The sequence below is a fragment of the Pteropus alecto genome, unplaced genomic scaffold (genome assembly GCF_000325575.1).
Source record: "Pteropus alecto unplaced genomic scaffold, ASM32557v1 scaffold75, whole genome shotgun sequence".
NCBI classification, from domain to species: domain Eukaryota; kingdom Metazoa; phylum Chordata; class Mammalia; order Chiroptera; family Pteropodidae; genus Pteropus; species Pteropus alecto.
The window spans coordinates 936,044-954,090 of NW_006440638.1; the positions used below are offsets into that span (position 1 = coordinate 936,044).

The following is an 18,047-nucleotide window of genomic DNA, read 5'->3' on the forward strand; positions in this document are numbered from 1 at the left end:
GTGTGGCGTTGATGAGGGTTGCTTAGGGGTAAGGGCCCCTGATTGAGTGCCCGATATCTGTCCGAAGACTGTCCTGGCAGAAGGCCTCACACATGCAAGGCCCAGAGATAAGATTGATCAGGGCATGGATGGGCTGCTGCAGCTTTTAGTATGAGGGTAAAGGGAGGTACAGGAAGTTGGGGTGGGGATGGGGGTAGGGTGGTAGGTGGCTTTAAATGGGACCCAGGAGTTTGACCCTGGGCAGATGAACAGGGGCTGGCCTGCCATCCACCATCTACATACATTTTTTGTCCTCTTACTCACCCAGTGTTCACCTGCCACTTGTGTGACTAAGGCGAATGGATTACTGGTTTGCGCCTCCGTTTCTCTATCTTTAAGCAGCAGAGAAGTCCCAACTTCATGGGGTTGTTTTGAATATTATTTAGCTAATTCATGTCTAGTGCTTGGCAGGAAACTTAGTATTTGGTGAGTAATTAAAATATTAGCCATTATTATTCACCCTCCATTCTTCAGTTCACTCACTTCTACAACAAATCCATGCTAGGGGTTGTGCCAGTGAAAAAGGCAGGAACAGCCTCTCCCCTTTTTGGGGTCTCATGGGGGAGGAGGGTATTACATGGATAAGTTCACATAGATTTATTCATGGTCACAACTGTGGGACCATGAATGCACACTGTGGGAAGGGAGGTTGGGGCAGTGGGAGACCTGATGGAGGGGATCTGGTGCCCACTTTCTTTCTGGGGAAAGCGGGGGCCTTAGAGGCCTCTGGCTATTGTCATGGGGATGGCCTGGGGGGTCCCCAGTAGTGGAGGGGACCTGAGCGGGGAGAAGCTGGGGAGATAGCTTTGCTCAGCTCTCCTGTGGGGTCTGCTGAGAGGTGTTTAATGGAGCTGGAAATGACCTCCAGCCATGTTGCCATGGCAGCCCTACAGCCTGGAGAAGAAGGTTTCCAGCCATTGCCTCAGGCCTGGCTGGGGTGGGGGTCCTGTCTTTGAGCCCAAATGTGCCAGGGATCCAGGCTGTGTCTGAGCATGTCCAGATGTGGCCTAATGCAAGCCACATGCCTGGCTCCGCTGGCCAGGGAGAGGGGTCTGACATATGTTGTCAATCCGGGGGCTTTGTGAGGGTGGCTTCTACTGCTGGGCTGGCACCTTGGAGGGGTTTGGGGAGTACCCGTCCCCTCACCCCCCCTCCCCCCGCCATCACTGCCTTCTGGGGCCCCAGAGAGAGAACCCTGGGACAGGAAGTCAGAGGTTCTTGGAGGAGCTGGAGGCAGTCCCCTTCCTGGAAAAGCCTCCAGCACAACAACCTCTACAGGCCCCAGGAATGTGACAGGAAAGGGAGACCCTTCCTTGGGGCCTCACTTAACCAGATTCTGCAGGACAGGGATCTCTGAGTGCTTTGACATTCGGATAACAGCGAAGCTATTTAAAATCAAATATCTATTAATTGCAGACACCATATAGTGCTTATGACTTGTGCCAGGCACCATTGTAAACCCTGTGTGATTATTAACCTCTTAAATCCTCGCATCAGCCCCTTAGTTTGCAGCAGGAGAATCAGGTCACTTGCCTATAGACACGTGCAGAAAGTGGTTTCCCTCACATGTGTTCATGTTTTCATCTCTTACAGTCGTCATTTCTGACTGCCAATGTGTGCACGGGCTGTGATAGATGATGAATATATAATGTTGAACAAAATCCAGCACGTTCTCTGTCCTCTGGAAGCTTATGGTTTAGTGGGAGAGATAAAGAATGCAGTAGTCTTGAGGTGTGGAGTTCCTGTGCTCTGTGAGTTTGTGTGTGTGTGTGGAGGGGCAGGTGTTGTCGATTGGGGGAGGGAGTCTGACTACTGGGGATCAGGGAAGGCTTCCTAGGAGAAGTGATGTTTGAGCATGAGGGTTTGTTGACCTGGTAGTAGGAGGGGAGCAGAGAGAAGACAGTGCTCCGGACAAAGGACATGGTGTGTGCAAAGGGCCCATGGCCTGAGGGAATTGGATTGAAAGGAGGTTGTGTGGCTGGTGTGGGAAACAGCTGGGAGGGTTAAGGGCCAGGCTCAGGGCAAGGTGCTTATAATTGGTATGAAGGTTTGGGTTTTTGTGGGAAGCCTCTAGGTAAGTCAGGAAGTGGTATGATCTTATTTGTGCTGTGCAGTACTCTCTCTGGGTGTGGGGAGGAGAGTGCAGGAACAGGGCTTTCCCTGCCTCACCTGTAGCCCCAGGAGCCAGCACTGGGCCTTCCTAATATCTCTGATCTCCAAGGCCCCCCCAGAACACCAGGCTGTGGTTCCAGGGAACAGGAGTGAGGGACCCACCTAGACACTGTTCTCCAGAGGATCCCTATAGACCCTGCCCTCTCCTCTCCAGTCTTGGCCTGTGGAAGATTTAAACTTGTGTGGAGTCTGAAGAACTCATGAGCATGGCCTGGGACCTGCAAGAGCCAGACTGGGATTCTGGACACCCAAGCCTCTGTGTCCTATACAACAGAATCTCCTCCTACAAGAGCTTAAGGCTCCTGGGGCAGGCTGGGAAGGGGGTCAGCAGAGCCTGCTGAGCGCACACTAACCAGCACTTCCCAAAAGAAATACATGTGGCTGATCATCAAAAGACTGAGAACGGGACTGTGGGGTTCTTAGCTCTGCTCAGCAGCAGAGCACTGTGAGGTGGGCCCAGCTAGCCCTTCCTCTCCTCACTCCCAGCCTATGGGGTTTTGAAATGGGAAGTCTGACTCTGCTAGGGCTGCATAGGGCCTGCTAGGAGCAACTAGGACCAGAATGGGCGGACAAGAGGCCTGGGCTTCCCACCAGCCCCTGCAGGTCATTGGTAAGTCCCTAGTCGTTGTGTGACCTGGATCCTGGAACATCACCCTTCTGAGCCCTTGTTTCTTCATTGGTGAAATGGTATGCTTAGTACAGGAGTCTGTAGTGAGTTGAGAGCCAGCACTTCTGGAGTGGGGGCTGTGTGGGGGGAGGTGAAGACCAGCGTTGGCTCCACTTCTGCCTGCTGTCTTGCTAAAATGCTGCCTGCTATCTTGCTAAAATGGTGCATGCACCTCTCATGTCCACTCGTTAGCTTCTTTCTTCAGAGCATATTTGTAAGCACTAGAATTGTTTTGCAGCATTTAGAAATTGGAAAACTTCACATAAATTTCGGTTTTGTGACTTTTGTTGAAAAGTGGCAATTGTGAGCATAGGCTGGCCATCGGAGAGCTGAGAAGAAGCTGCTGTTCAGATTGGACAAGTGCTCTGCTCTTTGTTAAGCCAGCTTTTCTCAATTTTATCACTGGCCCAGCCCTGGTTGGCTCTCGGGTTGGGTGCTGTGCTGGGGGCACCTGTCAGCAACTTTGAGAGATCTGTGTGGTTATTTTATTTTATAGAAGAAAAACTGGCATCATGAGAGAGGAAGGAGCTCTTCTGGAGGTCATAGTAGAGCTTGGCAGAGGGCCCTAGTCTCTCAGTAGAGGGGGTGGGCTCATGGCCCCGTGGGGGACCTGGAAGTAGCAGTGGGTCTGTGTGACCTATAGCCAAGCCCTCCCTGTGCTTGCCTTCCAGAGCATGTGACTTGTGCCAGATACTTGGAGGAAATTGGTGCACTTCACATCTTCACCCCACAGTGAGGGTCTGGGGCCAAGGCTAGGTCTTTGGTGGGTTTAACTTTAAAAAAATGTTTTTCTTATTTCTTTCAAAACAACTTTATTGAGATATTATTCATATACCATAAAGTCTCCCTATTTAAGTGTACAATTCAGTAGTTTTCAGCACAGTTGTGCAAATATCACCAGAATCTAATTTTAGAACATTTTCATCACCCCCAAAAGAGACCCCACACCCAATTGCAACCATTTCCCATTCCTTCTTCTCCCAGCAACCATCAACCTACTGTCTGTCTCTATGGATTTGCAGATTCTGGTCATTCCTGGACAGAGAATCATACAGTATGATTCTGTGGATTTGCAGATTCTGGTCATTCCTGGACAGGGAATCATACAGTATGATTCTATGAATTTGCAGATTCTGGTCATTCCTGGACAGGGAATCATACAGTGGTCTTTTGGGACTGACTGTCTTCTGTCACTTAGCATAATGCTTTCAGGATCCATTCATGTAGTAGCATGTGTCAATAATTCATTCCCTTTTATGGCTGAATAACATCCCATTGTATGGATAGGCCACATTCCGTTTATCTTCTGATCTACTGATGGATGCTGTGATTCCACCTCTTAGCTATTGCGAATACTGCTGCTATTAATACTCACGTACATATTTTTGTGTGGATGTATGTTTTCATTTCTCTTGGAAATATACTTAGTAAAATTGTTGGGTCATGTTAACTCCACGTTTAACTGTCAGATGAACTGCCAAACTGTTTTCTGCAGTGGATGCACCAGTTTGCTTTTCTACTAATAAGGCATGAGGGTTCCAGTTTCTCCATATCCTTGTCAATACTTGTTATTGTCTGTCTTTTTGAGAATAGCCATCCTAGTGGTTTTGATTTGCATTTCCCTGATGACCAGTGATGTTGATCATCTTTTCATGAGCTTACTTTAGAAAATTCTAGAAAACACAGAATACACTAGCATACATTCCATTAAACATCAAACTGATGTCATTATCACAATGTCATGTAGTCTGGAAAAATCTGTACTCATGGGAGAAAGAGCATGAAGAAAGCAACTAATAGTGTTGTTATGAAAATCATGTTGACCTAATGCTTCCTTGAAAAGGTCTCCCCAGGGCCCAGGACCACATTTGAGAACCACTGGTCAGTACAACTACAAGAATGTAGGGGTGTGCACATATTTTTTACTAATACTAGCATATTATGCACACTGTTCTGTCCTGTCCTTTTTTTTGGTTAACAACATATCTTGGAGCTTTTCCTTGTCAGTATGTGGAGTGTTCCCTTACCAGCTAGGGCTCCACTGTGTGCATGCACCTTCTTTTGTTTCTTGGTCCCTGCCGATGGACATTCAGGTTGTTTCCAGTCTTTTGTCATTAAAAAGCAGTGCTGTGGTGTGGAATCGGTGTGTGTGTGTGTGTGTGTGTGTCAATGTGCATATGCATTTCTTTATTTTTATTTTGTAAACCATTTATTGAAGTATAACAAATACAACCTAGCAGAAGCATAACGCTCAGTTATACGTTTTCACAAATGAACATACCTGTGTAACCATCACTCACGTTCATGAAACATCATGAGACAACAACCCAGGTCACCTCTCAGTGCCCATCGCATGGAACCACTGTCCTGACTTCTAACAGTTCCGTTCTCAGTCTTTTATAAATGGAGCCATACAGGCGGTTCTCTTTTATGTCTGGCTTCTTTCACTCGGCACAGCATTTCTGAGGCTCCCTGAATTGTGAGTATTGTAGTTGGCCCTTTTTTTATTGCTGAGAGGTCCTTCATTGTCTGGACGGGCCCAATTGGGCTGTTCGTTCTCCTTTTGAGGGGTCTTGAGGTTGATTTCAATTTGGGGCTGTTAGGAAGACTGTTGCCATGTACCTGCTAAGACCAATCTTTTGATGATCAGCTGCATGTATTTCTTTTGGGAGGTGCTGGCTAGTGTGTGCTCAGCTTTAGAAGACACTGAATACATACTTATAATACTGATAGATGTTGTCAATTTGTCCTCCGTTGTTGGAGTATCCATTTTCACTCATACCTGCAATATATGAGAATGCATGTTTCCCCAGTTTATTTATTCAATAAATATTTATTGAGTGTCTACCATACTGTTCTAGGTGCTTGAGGATATGGTAGTGATCAAAACAGATGAACTTCCCACCTCTCATGGAGCCTTCGCTCTCTGTGTGGAGGACACACAGTCAATCACACGAATACATAAAATCTATGTTAGATCGTGAAATGCACTAAGGAGAGAATTGAGCAGGGTGCTATAAAATGTTGCTAACTTGGCTAGTCTGGGAGGTGGAAATTGATGTCTTTCAGTGGTTTTAGTTTGCACATGTGCTTTGTTCTCCCCCTGCCTTCATCAAGGGTTCCTAGGCAAGTCTGTCAACACTGCATGAAGGTGTGGGGTGGTCTTTCTACCACTCTTACTGAACTAGTTGGTGCCAGTCCTTCCTGCTGGGGACACATATACTATATGTGTCATGATACAAATGATCTATTGCCACAATAATGCAAGTGGCAGACAACCACAGAACCTCAGTAGCAAGCACAGTAAACATTTTTTATTGTTACCAAGTCCACAGGCCAGACTTTGCTATGCCAGGCCAGACATAGCTGCTGTAAGCTGGGCTCACACTTGTGAGTGTCCTTGGTCAGCCAGCAGCTCAGCTGAGGCTGGCTGTCTGGGATGCCATTTGTCTCTGCTCCATATGCTCTCTCATCCTCCAGTGGGTTAATCCTGGCTTGTTCTTGTTTCAGAAACGGGGCCCCGAGTGAAACATTAGAAGTGCAAAAGGATAAGTGGGCCTAGGCTTGGAACTAGCAGAACTATTGGTTTTGCCATATTCTGTTGCCAGCCAGTCAGGAAGTCATCCAGGTTCAAGGGCTCCTGCTGACGAGAATTGCTGTGACGTTATGTTCCAAATGGTGTGGATAAAGGAAGGGAGGAGAGTTGGGACAGTCAGTGCAGTGAATCTACCCTAGACCCTGGGTCGGGTGCTCCATGTACTTCATCTCACTTAGCCTTCAAATGACAATGAGTTCTTTCCTACCAGGAAGAAAATACGTGCTTGGTCCATGGCCCAGCTCTGAACTCAGGTCCATCGATGCTTAAGGCATCTCTGGATTTCCTTCTTGCCTCCTTGGGTAGGCCTGGTGCAAGGCTCTCCAGGTTTGAGGCTGGCTCTGTCCCTCACTAGTTGTCTGACCTTAGGCAAATTGCTTCACTGCCCTCGGCCTCAGTTTTCTCATCTGTAAGATGGGCTTACTGAGGGCTCTCATCTAGGCATGAGTGTGGCGTGTGATTCCTGAGAATCAAGTCAGTCCTGTGGCATTCCCAGATCAGTCTGCGAAGGCTACTCATGGTCTCATTCTAGAGGTGCTGGAGCCAGCTGCTGATTGATTGTCAATTGAAGGTACGGTTTCAACAGTGGGAATGCAGTCTGGAGCACAGGGCATGGGTCTGGGCTGGAGGTGGAAACCCAGTCAGAGACCAATTGGGCCCCACTTGGCAGATGGACAGCGGGTGGGTGGTGGGTGAGTGCCCGAGCCAGGTTTCATGATTCCTTATCCATCACTTCTTGGTCCCTGAAGCCTGGATGCAGGAACAGAGAGACCAAGGGTATTGCCTGAGGTTGCTCAGCCAATAAGAGACAGAGCAGGGTTCTAGGCAAGGTTTTTTGATGTCTTAGCTTTGTTCCCACATATGCCCAGCTTATGGCCTTCATTAGGGATTGTTAACTTGCCTCTCCTGGGCCTCTTTCATGGTGCTCATTGCTTCACTTTGAATATTCAGTCACCAGTCACTCTGCAAGCTGCAGGAGGAACAGACTAAGCATAAAGGTTTTTGGGGGTGGTGGGGTGGTGGAGTGGGGAAAAGGTCTGGTCACGGGCTAGGTGGTGGGGGGCCAAGTATGTAGATGAAGAAGAATGGAAAATTTCTGGGCAGAGTCGCTGGGAATTGGTTCTGGAAGGCCCCCAGCCTGGCCCTGTGGCATTCCCATTTGAGAATATTGAGAGCCTGAGGTCACCGACTTGTTACCCCCAGACCCCTCACAAGTTCAGCTCCTCTGCCCTCATATGCTCCAGCAGAGCTTCATCTGGCGACTGCTCCTAGGGTGCTTGGTGCCTCTTCTCCAGGCAGGATTTCTTGTCTACATCACTAGGGCTAGCATGGCTAGCTGGGATTTGCAGGAAACCATACTGGTGCCCTGCTTCCTTGTTTGCCTCTAAGAGGAGAAAAAAGCCCATTTAGTTTTTCATAAGATATTTTAATATTTGTCTTTTTTTTTTTTTTTTTTAACCAATCACTATTAAGGTAAAAAGTATGTTCACATTTTTATTATAGTAAATACTGGCTCAGGAAAACCAAAATTGCCATACAGTTAGTTGTCTTCTGTTATTAAACTAACTGTATGCATGATGGATTGGTAATTAAATCGAATTATTTGGAAAGAACAATCTGATACAAGTAAGTCATTTATTAGATTCATCTGTAAAACAAAATGTTATTCCAAGAATTGGAATTTCATCAACCTCTGGTTTGAGTGTAAGTATAGTCTCTTAGGCAGCAGCAGGTTCTTAAACTAATAATGAAAGAGAAATAGTTTACAGTTCTTTCTGAGGAGGAGCAGAACACATTTCATGTGTCTTGGTAAAGTTCTAGAAGTCCACACATTTGGTTTGTTTGAAGTTTGAGTTACACTGGAAGGCTGTACTGAGAGGGAGCTGCCGGGGGTGGGGGGTGGGGAGCGGGTTCCCAGAAGCCTCTGGGAACATGGGAGGGAGAGGGATGCTCAGCCTTCGACCTGGGGCCACTGTGAGCCTCAGGTGATGAACATCCTAGTAGTCTGGAGTGAGCCTGCATGGAGGAGGAACAGCTCTCCTTTTAGACGAAGGCCACCAGCTGGTGAGAGACCATCTACGTTTGGTCACATGCTGTGTTTTAGAAAGACGCTTGCAGTGTTCTGATTCTGGAGCCATCTTCCAGTGATTGGTTCATTCTTATGTATGAGATCACTCCTGTGTCCAAATTCTGTCTTTGTTCTGGGAAAGCTCTTTCCTCCTCACAAACGAACGGGGTCGGTCTCACTCAGCTTTTGCCTCCAGCTTCTGTATATCTGGTGACTTGAGGGTGGCATCCTCTAAAAACAAAAGCAGTTCCATATACTTCTTTTGAACAGTTTTTGCACTGTTTCTGATCAGGGAAGCCTGTTTTTGTGCAAGCTACTTTTCTCTTTTTGCATGGAGTTAGTTTCTCATTGACTTTAAAAGTCTGAACAGAAATAGCCATTAAAACACCAGTGACAGGCATGCATGCACCACCTGCACCCTAGGAGGTTGTGGAGGGTAGGGTCTGTCCACAGGTCATCTGACCACTGAGCTACTACCTCCCAAAGCTTCCCAAGGACCAGCCTGAATCCAAGTGCTGTGGGGCCTCAGGACCCCAACATATGAGAGCCCACCAAAGTACCCCCTCATAACTGTGGCTCCACCAGCCACAATACACCAACATCCTGGGGTTCTACTTGGAACCCCAGCCCACACAAGGCAGCTGGGACAGACCTTTAGTGAGACCACCTCTAGGGGAGAAGGCTCAGTCTCATAATTGTCCAATGCTCACTCTTTCTCATTTGAAATACGATATGTGTACACTGCACGTGTGTATGCATGTGTGATGGAAACATTTCACCCTTGACACTGTATATTGCAACTCTAAAAAATAAAGGCATTCTCCTGTATTACCACATAATATGATCCTACACTTAACACAATTACCGATTCCCTGATGCCATCTAATACTAAGACCATATTCGTAATTCTATACTTGTCCCCAAAGTGTTCATAGATCTAATCCATGGTGATTAACCATTATTTGGTTTATATTTTGTTGTTACATCTCCTGAGTTTCCTTATTTCTAAAACTTTGTATTGAAGTATACTATAGATACTCTTGAGTATCATTTAATCTAGATTAATATAACAGTACTTCCTTTAAATGTTTTTATTTTTATATTTTTATGTTGTTATATTTTCTATAAAGTGTAATATATAGACAGTAAAGCACAGGAGTCTTCATAGAACAGCTTGGTGGATTTTCACAAATGTGTAACCCAGGCATCTCCATTCCAATCAAGAGATAAAACATTTCAAGCACTCCAGAATTTTCCTGGTACCCTTTCTCAATTTATCCTCTCTACTTCATGGAAACTACAACACTGACTTTTATCACCATCAATTTTTCTTACCTATTCATTAATTTATTTTGTATAACGGGAACCATGCAGTATGATTTTGCTTGTGTTTATCTTCTTTGGTTCAGGATAATTGATTGAGATTCATTCATGTTGCATGTAGCAGTAGTTCATTTAAAAAAATTGCTCTTTACTATTCCATTGTAGGGATAAAACGTAGTTTATCTGTTCTAGTGTGAATGGATGTTTGGGCTGTTCTCAGTTTTTGGCCATGATGAATAGAGTTGCTGTTAACATTCAGAAGTGTGAGTTTTTTGGTAGGTTTAGACATTCATTTTTGTTGGATATAAACCTAGGAGTGTAATTGCTGCATCAGAAGATTTGGTTAGCTGTAGCAGATACTGCCAAACAGTTTTCCAAAGTATATTACCAGTTTAATTTCCACCAGCAATGAGTGAGTGTTCCATTTGCTCTATATCTTTGCCAACATTGGATGCTGTCCTTTTTTTTTTTTTTTTTTTCATTTTAGCCATTTGGGTAGATACATAGTGGAATCTCATTATGATTTTAATTTTCATTCCCTCACAACTTATATGATGCTGAGCACATTTTCATATTACTGTTGGCCATTTTGTTGTTACTTACTCATTTTTAATTGGAGTTGTCTTGTTGATTTGTAGGAGTATTTTATGTATTACTGATTATGTGTCTTTTTTGGATCACAAGTAGCTTATCTCATTCTGTGACTTTTTTCTTCTCTCAATGATTTTTTCTGACGAGAAAACAAATACTGTTTTCTGAGGAACAAAGATTTCTAATTTTAAATGTACTACAATGTTAGTACATTTTGTGTGTGTGTGGTTTTTTTAAAGAAATCTTTGTCTATACAGAGTCATGAAGGTATTTTCCTATGTTCTAGACATTTTAACTTGTTTCACTTTTCATATTAAATCACATTTAGATTTGTTTCTTTGGGTGGTATGAGTAGGAGTCAGAATTCATTCTTTTTCAAATGGTCAGTTGACCCAGCACCAGCTAGAAATGGACGTCTTTCCCCCACTGTACTGTGCCTTTGTCAGAAATCAAGTGACTATATGTGAGGAGGTCTGTTTCTGGCCTCTCTTTTTTGTTCCATTGTCAAGCTGACTATCTTTGCACATTGTCTTGATTTACTGTAACTAACTCTATAGTTATTTTGGTATCTAGTAGTGGGAGTTTTCCAGTTTAGTTTTCTTTAAAGATCATTTTGGCTATTTAGGTCCTTTGTATTTCCAATTTCTACATTTAAGAAGCCTGCTAGGATTTTAAAATTGGTATCATGTTGACTCTGTATTTCAATTTTGAGAGAATTGCTATCTTAACAATATTAAGTTTCCAGTCCACGAACATAGCAGATCTCTCCATTTATTCAGGTCTTCTTTGGTTTCTTTTAGTAGTGTTTTATAATTTAGAGTATAGATGTCTTACACATCTTTAATTACATCTATTCCCAGCTAATTACTTGTGGCCGGTGTTAGTTTTATAACCATGTGGGTTAGCAATTGGTCTGGGCTCTGCTGACCTGAGCTAGTCCTGGCTGATGGCAGCTGGGCTCACTTGTGTAGATGGTCAACTTGTGTAGGTGGCTTAACTGGGGATGGCTTCAGCCAAGATGGCTTGTCTCTGCTCCATGTGGTGTCATCCTCCAGATGGTTAGCCCGGGTTGGTTCATGGCTTGGCAGGGTCCCAGGAGTGAGAGAGCAGAAGCTGCAAAGCCTCTTCAGGTTTCACTTTTGCTGTGTCCTGTTATCTAAAGCAACACAGTTACGAAGCAGCTCAGATTCAGTGGGTAGGGAAATAGATGCCACCTCTCTACACAGAATTGTGGCTATTTTTGCAGTCCTCATGGATAGGATGGCAAAATTCACACTGAATTTACCATCTGCCTCTGGAGTGTTGAATCATCATTGAAGTCTTTCACATGTTAACTAGCCAGGTGTGGGCTAAAGTGAACCCAATGCCCACATGACAAAAGCACATGAAAATATTTTCAAGTCAGTTTCAGAAAGATAATAGCTTGGGCTTTGGGGACAAGCAGAGCCTAGTTCTGATTTGGTTCTGTCCCTTCCCTCACCTTTAAGAGGAAGATAATATCTCTAATTTTCAGGGTTGTTGGGAGAATTGTGAGGTGCTACCCTTGAAATTCCCCGTGGGAACTGCAGTAAGGAGCTCTGCAGGCTCTCCCATGCAGAAAACACCTCTCACCTGGGGGCCAGCACCTTGGGCTAGTAGAGCTGAAGGTCAGGCTTGCTTCTAGGTAGTACGGGGTAGGGGAGGCAGAGTGATCGGGGAGCCCGGAATCCCCAACTCCCTGCCCTGTACAGGGTGGAGGGGCAGTGTTGAGTCCTCTGGGGGAGTGGGCTTGGGGAAGAAGCCTGAGGAGTGGTGGACCCTACTTCTCTTGGGACAGCTAATATAGAGTGAGGGACTTAAACTACCCCTTTCTCCCTTTCTTCTCCACCCCTTTCCTTGTTTCCTTGGAAGCCTCTGCTCAGGAACAGGCATTGTGGAGCACACAGCCTGCAGTAGATCCCGTGCTGCTTCTGGCTGGTGCATGTGGTCTCGGGCAAGTTGTACATCCTCTGGATTGCTGTCTGCTCATCTGTAAAATGTGGGTGGGAATAGGATCCTCCTAGAGCTGGAGGGAAGATGCAGTGGGTACAAACTGGAGCCTGATGGGTAGCCTAGCCAGGGCGGAGATCTAGCTGGTCAGCAAGAGTGGCTGAGTGCCTTCTTGACCAGGTTGGAGTTGTGAGCAAGTGGGCCAGCTGCTGACTGGGGCAGCGGTAGGCAGTAAACATCCACACATGAGGAACCAAGGTGATTGGGAGGTGCTGGAAAGGACAATGGAGGCTGGGGTCACCTAACCCTGCGGAGTTGAGGATGATATCTCTAAGAGGCTGAATTGGGTGGGCCCTGGCGGATGGGCTCAGCCCGGCAGCTCCTGTTGTTTCTCAACCAGCCATTCATGTCTGTGATCCTGGGGCAGGAGGACAGAGCTCAGGAACCTTTCAGGTGCCTCCCCCTCCCACCCCGCCGCCCCCCAAGAATAGCAGGCTGCTGGGAGCTATAGCATTCTCTGGGCTATTTGCTTAGGCCCGCAAACATCCTGTCCAAATGGGCATCTGGCCAAGATGGCCCACTCATCACCCTCCTGCCAGGGTTAGACATTTTGCTGCAGCATTTCCAAATCCATAGTTCTTTTTTTAAAAAAATTATTTTCCAATTATTTATTTTCCAATATTATGTTAGTTTCAGGTGTATACCATAGTGATTAGACATTTCTATAACTTATGAAGTGATCACCCTGATAAGTCTAGTACCCACCTGATACTATATATAATTATTAGAATATTATTGACTATAGTCCCTAAACTGTACTTTATGTCCTTGTGACTTTTTATAACTGGCTATTTGTACTTTTTTATCCCACAGTTCTTTAGGGCTTTAATGTTAGAAAAAGGGGACTGTCTAGAGGGGTCACAACCTCTGGGCTGGATTATTCAGGACACCCATTGTCTCGTGATCAAAGGGAATTAGCATTTCCTGAGTCTCAGAATCTATTTATAACAGCTCTTCTTATAACAGAGCTCTTCTTGAATGGACAATACCTACATGTGATCAGCAATGCACAGAAACATAAATGGGGAAACAGTGAAATGTCATTTTGTTTCCTCTCTCCCTAGGGCCAGGTCCCTCCCTGAGGTAACCACTGTCAGTCCTTGGGACTCCATCTAGAAATACTCCATGTATGTCCACACATCCCTTTAAAAAAATAATTGGTGGCTTATTACACATGGTTTCAGCATTGAGCCCTTTCTTCTTAATTCTTATAGTACATTCAGAAATTGTCTTACATAAGTGTATAACAATCTAACTCTTTAACACCGGCATCAGATTGGATGGATATAAAATTAGTTATTCAATCATTGTCCTATTGACAGGATTTTGGTCGTTTCTGGACCTTTGCTCTAACAAAATTGGCTGTGGCAAGCACCTATGACATACATATTTGTGTCCATGAGACAGGCTGTCAGCAGATTAGATTTCTAGAGGGGAAATGCTGGGTCACATTTTTTTTATACTGCAATGCATTGCTTTCTCTTTATTGAGGTAAAGTTTAATTATTTTAATTGTCTAGTTCAGTGGCATTAAGTATACTCTTATTATTATTGATCCATTACCACCATCCATCCACAGAAAAATTTCATCTTCCCAAACTGAAACTCTGTGCCCATTAAACACTAGCTCCCCATGCCCCTACCCCCAGCCCCTGGGAACCACTATTCTACTTTCTTTCTCTATGAATTTGCCTATTCTTGGTACCTGATGGAAATGGGATCATATTTGTCCTTTTGTATCTGGCTTGCGTCACTTTTTGGGTTGTATTTTTAAAGATTCTTTTAGTCTTTAGTCTTAGAAATTTCTAATCATACTACCTTTTCAAATAATGTTTTAGTTGTGAAGTATTTGTGAATAGAGAGCTGTGGGACTTAACGTGGATAGTTAATGAAGCGTTTAAAGTGGGCACCCAGGAAGGTACCAGCCAGTAGGAACAGAAGCCATATCTGTCTGGCCTGCCCTGAACCCTCCCCACTCCACAGTTACCTCCATCCTGACTCCTGCAAGCATGAGTTCTTTCCTTTTCTTTAGATTTTTACCACCTAAACAGTCGTTTACTTTTTCCTGTTTTCAAACTTCATGTAAAAGGCAGTATGCAGTATTCTTCTGTGACTTCTTTCTTTCCCCCATGGTCAAATCTGTATGATTACCTGTGTTGAGATGTGTGGTTGGAGTGTATTCATTCACATCATGTGATCGTGCCATAGCTTAGTCAGCCTTTCTTCTGTTGATGGGCACTAGGTTATTTCCAGCTTGGAGCTACTGTATGTGGATCTCACGTGGAGACCATGGGCACCCGTTCCTCTTGGACATGTACCTAAGAATGCAGTTGCTGCAGTATGGGCTTTGCGTATCTTCTACTTTACCTGATGTTGATTGCTCTCTATGCTGGCAGGGCTGTGGAGCCCTGATTTCTGTGAGGTGTATCAGAGTGTTGTGAACCCAGGAAGCCAGAGAGAGCCTGCTGGGCCAGGGCTGCAGCCATTACAGCAGGAGATGGCCTTCACCTCTGTGTGCACACTGTTATGAATAACTGACAGGTAAAGAACATGGTCCCTTTGGCCTGAGCTCACACAAAGTGGCAAAGTGGACAGAAATGAGCGAGTCCTTGAAAACCCAGAGGAGGAAAACAGAAAAGATGCAGTAGGATTGTTCTATCTGTGCATTTATTGGTCTTTTCCTTTGTTTTTTAATTAACTAATTGTAGAATATTTAGGTATATTGCCAAACCCCTTATGTGTGCTAGCGGGCAGGGAGGCACTGTTTACTGACCACTTGTTTGCCAGACACTGAATCTTCTCATCTCTCCACTTTGTAAACTGTGGTCAGAGAGGTCATTTCCCCATTTTATAGGCAGGGAAATGGAAACTCATAGGATGGGAGACTTGCCCACATTCCCCAATGGGTGAGGGGTGAGGCCTATGCTTACAAGGTGCAGCCCTGCCTGTACTCACCTCTATGGCCCAGGGTAGACACTGCTACATAGAGGTGGTGTGAATGACTTCGTGGGACACCATTTGTATTCTTCCTCCTTATTTTCCTAAGCCTGTGCCCTTGGGCTGTATAGCTTAAAACTCTTAGATCTCTATTTACCCTCTGCTGTTGTTGATGTCAGTTTTACATGAGATGATATATACCAAGGGACTGGTTATACCCCAGCCAGTCCCAGATTTCCTCAAGTACCAGGTCTGACTGGAAACGATGCAATGACTCACACCCCTGAGACCTTAAGTCTGGTGGTTGAGACAAGCGTGTTACCTGACAGTGACATCGTGGTGAAAGTATGTACTAAGTGCTAAAGTGAATGAAGCCAGAGGAAAGAGCTGTTTGTTCTGCCTGGGATGGTGGTGTGTGATGGATGGAGGTGCAGTGGACAGAGAGGCAATGAGTCACATGTGGTTTAGCTCATTAAGAATGGATAGTTGGACTTTTGATAGTTGGACAAGTAGAAGAAAGGAGTCCCAACATGGGACAGCATGTGCAAAGACAGTGGCAAGGAAAAGTATATATGGCCAGGGTAGAGGGGTATGAGCTGGGGTGTAAGTCTGCTGTGTTGTGAAGGCCCTGATAGTCACACTGGGGAGGGGCGCTTTTATCTCATAGGGTGGTCTGTGGACTACAGGGCTCCCTGAGATGACTTCGGGCTGGCGAACGCCAGGATGTTAAGAGGAAAACTTCAGTAGGAGGGCTGGGGTGCATATTGATTTAGATATGTAAGTCAGGGCGATCCTCTCTGAGGAGATGAGATTCCTAAAGAAGGAAAAGGAACAGTCCTATAGAGAGTGGAGGTTGAGCAGGGCACAGGGGAGGGGTGAAGGATTCCAGGCAGAACATATAATATGTGCCTACGCCCTTGAACAGGAATGAGCCTGAAGAGTTCAAGGAGTGGAGGGAGTGAGTGAGAGAGGGGATCAGAGAAGGGGATGAGGTGGGGAGATTGGTAGGGCCACATCATGTAGGTCTTTGTAAAGAAAGTGAGGATTCCTGGGGCTCATAGGCCTAGGAGAGACACAGTCCAATTGACTTTTTGTGAATGAGAACTCTGGTGATATCTGGAAGATGGACTGGAGGAGGACACAGGTGGTAGGAAAGAGCCTGGAGAACCAAGAGATGGTCATAGTATGAGGAGTGAAGTGGGTGGACTAGGATTCACCAGTGGGTGATGGATTGGAGGAGGGAGGTGAGGAATGACGAATTGGCCCAGGAGGGCTCTGAGATTGGCAGGAGCCCTTCACTGACAGAGAGAAGACCTGGGGAGAAGTGGTTTGGGAAAAATTAGTTGCCGAACATATTGTGGCCCAGGGAACACGAGAGTGACACCCAGTGGTAGTTCCTTAGCCAGCTGTGTGTGTATGCAGGAGACTAAGGCTGGAGTTGGATGTGCAGGAGGGGGTGAGGTGTAGAAGGCATTTAAAGCTCAGAAACTGGGTGGAGAAGAGAGGAGGGCCGAGAACTGAAACTTGAAATGTTGCTGCCCAAGAACTTAAAAAGAACCACAGAGAACAGGGCTGGGGGGCCTCCTTAGAGGGGTGGTCAGGGAAGGAGACCTGAAGGAGAGAGCTTGTGGGCTGAGCCTTGAGGCATTGCGCTGGGAAAGGGGGTGCATCTGCTGGACAAGGAGATGGGCAATACACATCTTGTTGAGCTTTGCCTGGACCTGCCTCCTATATGTTGGATGGTGCTAGGCAGTGCCATTCTTGGCCCGGTACTAATTCCTCTCCTGTTCCAAGTGGGTGGCCATCACAGCATAAGGGGTCATGGTTGTTTTGTCTGAAAAGGAGGGAAGCCAGGGTGAGAAAGGCCAGGAGAGAATGGTGGGATGTTTGCCAAGCACAGGCTGAAACCTGATGTCTGATTAAGGAGGGGACAGGAAAACACCAATCAAGCCATAGGGAAGCAGAATTACCTCTCAGGCTGGTGATAGTCATTTTCAAAAAGAGGACTCAGAATAAGGTGGTAGGAAAGAGCCTGGTGAACCAAGAGATGGTCATAGTAACAGCCCAGCCTTGGGGAAGCTGAGGAATAGAGAGGGGAAGGGACAATGGGAAATTGAGACTTGGGACCTCTTAACTCTTTACCTGATTTGTAAAGCCCAGAGTGTAATTAGAGAGGATTAAGCATGGAATAGTGATATCACTCTCAGTGGCCACAGAGACTCAAATCCTGACTCTGTGGCAGGAATCCTGGGCCAGGTGTATCAGTGCCGTGTTACACTATGATGGTGAGGCCTCAGTCCTGCTGTCTGAAACAGGTTTGCAGTTGCCCAGTGTCTCATTGATTCATTCAGCAAATACTCATTAGATACCCATTCTGTACCAGGCACCATGCCGAGATAAGTAAAACTCCTTGGAGCAGATATTGCAGAGGAGGAAACTGACAACTGAAAAAGAGAGCTCATAAATAAACAAGATGATTTCACATAGTGATAAATGCTATGAGATTTAAGAGTGAATGATGGGATAAGAAAGTAACCAAGCCAGTTAGATGAGCTGTCTTTTGCCATATAGGTATTTTAAACTTTTATGTACTCAGTTGTATTGAGGTTTTCTTTTTTCCTTGTGGAT

The 18,047-nt window shown here is 45.5% G+C and overlaps 1 protein-coding gene across 1 annotated transcript in view; it reads left to right on the forward strand.

Moving 5' to 3' along the window:
• Positions 1-18,047, forward strand: part of FBLN2 (fibulin 2) — a 68,581-nt gene that overhangs the window by 3,584 nt on the left and 46,950 nt on the right. The gene's annotated exons all lie outside the window — the stretch shown is intronic.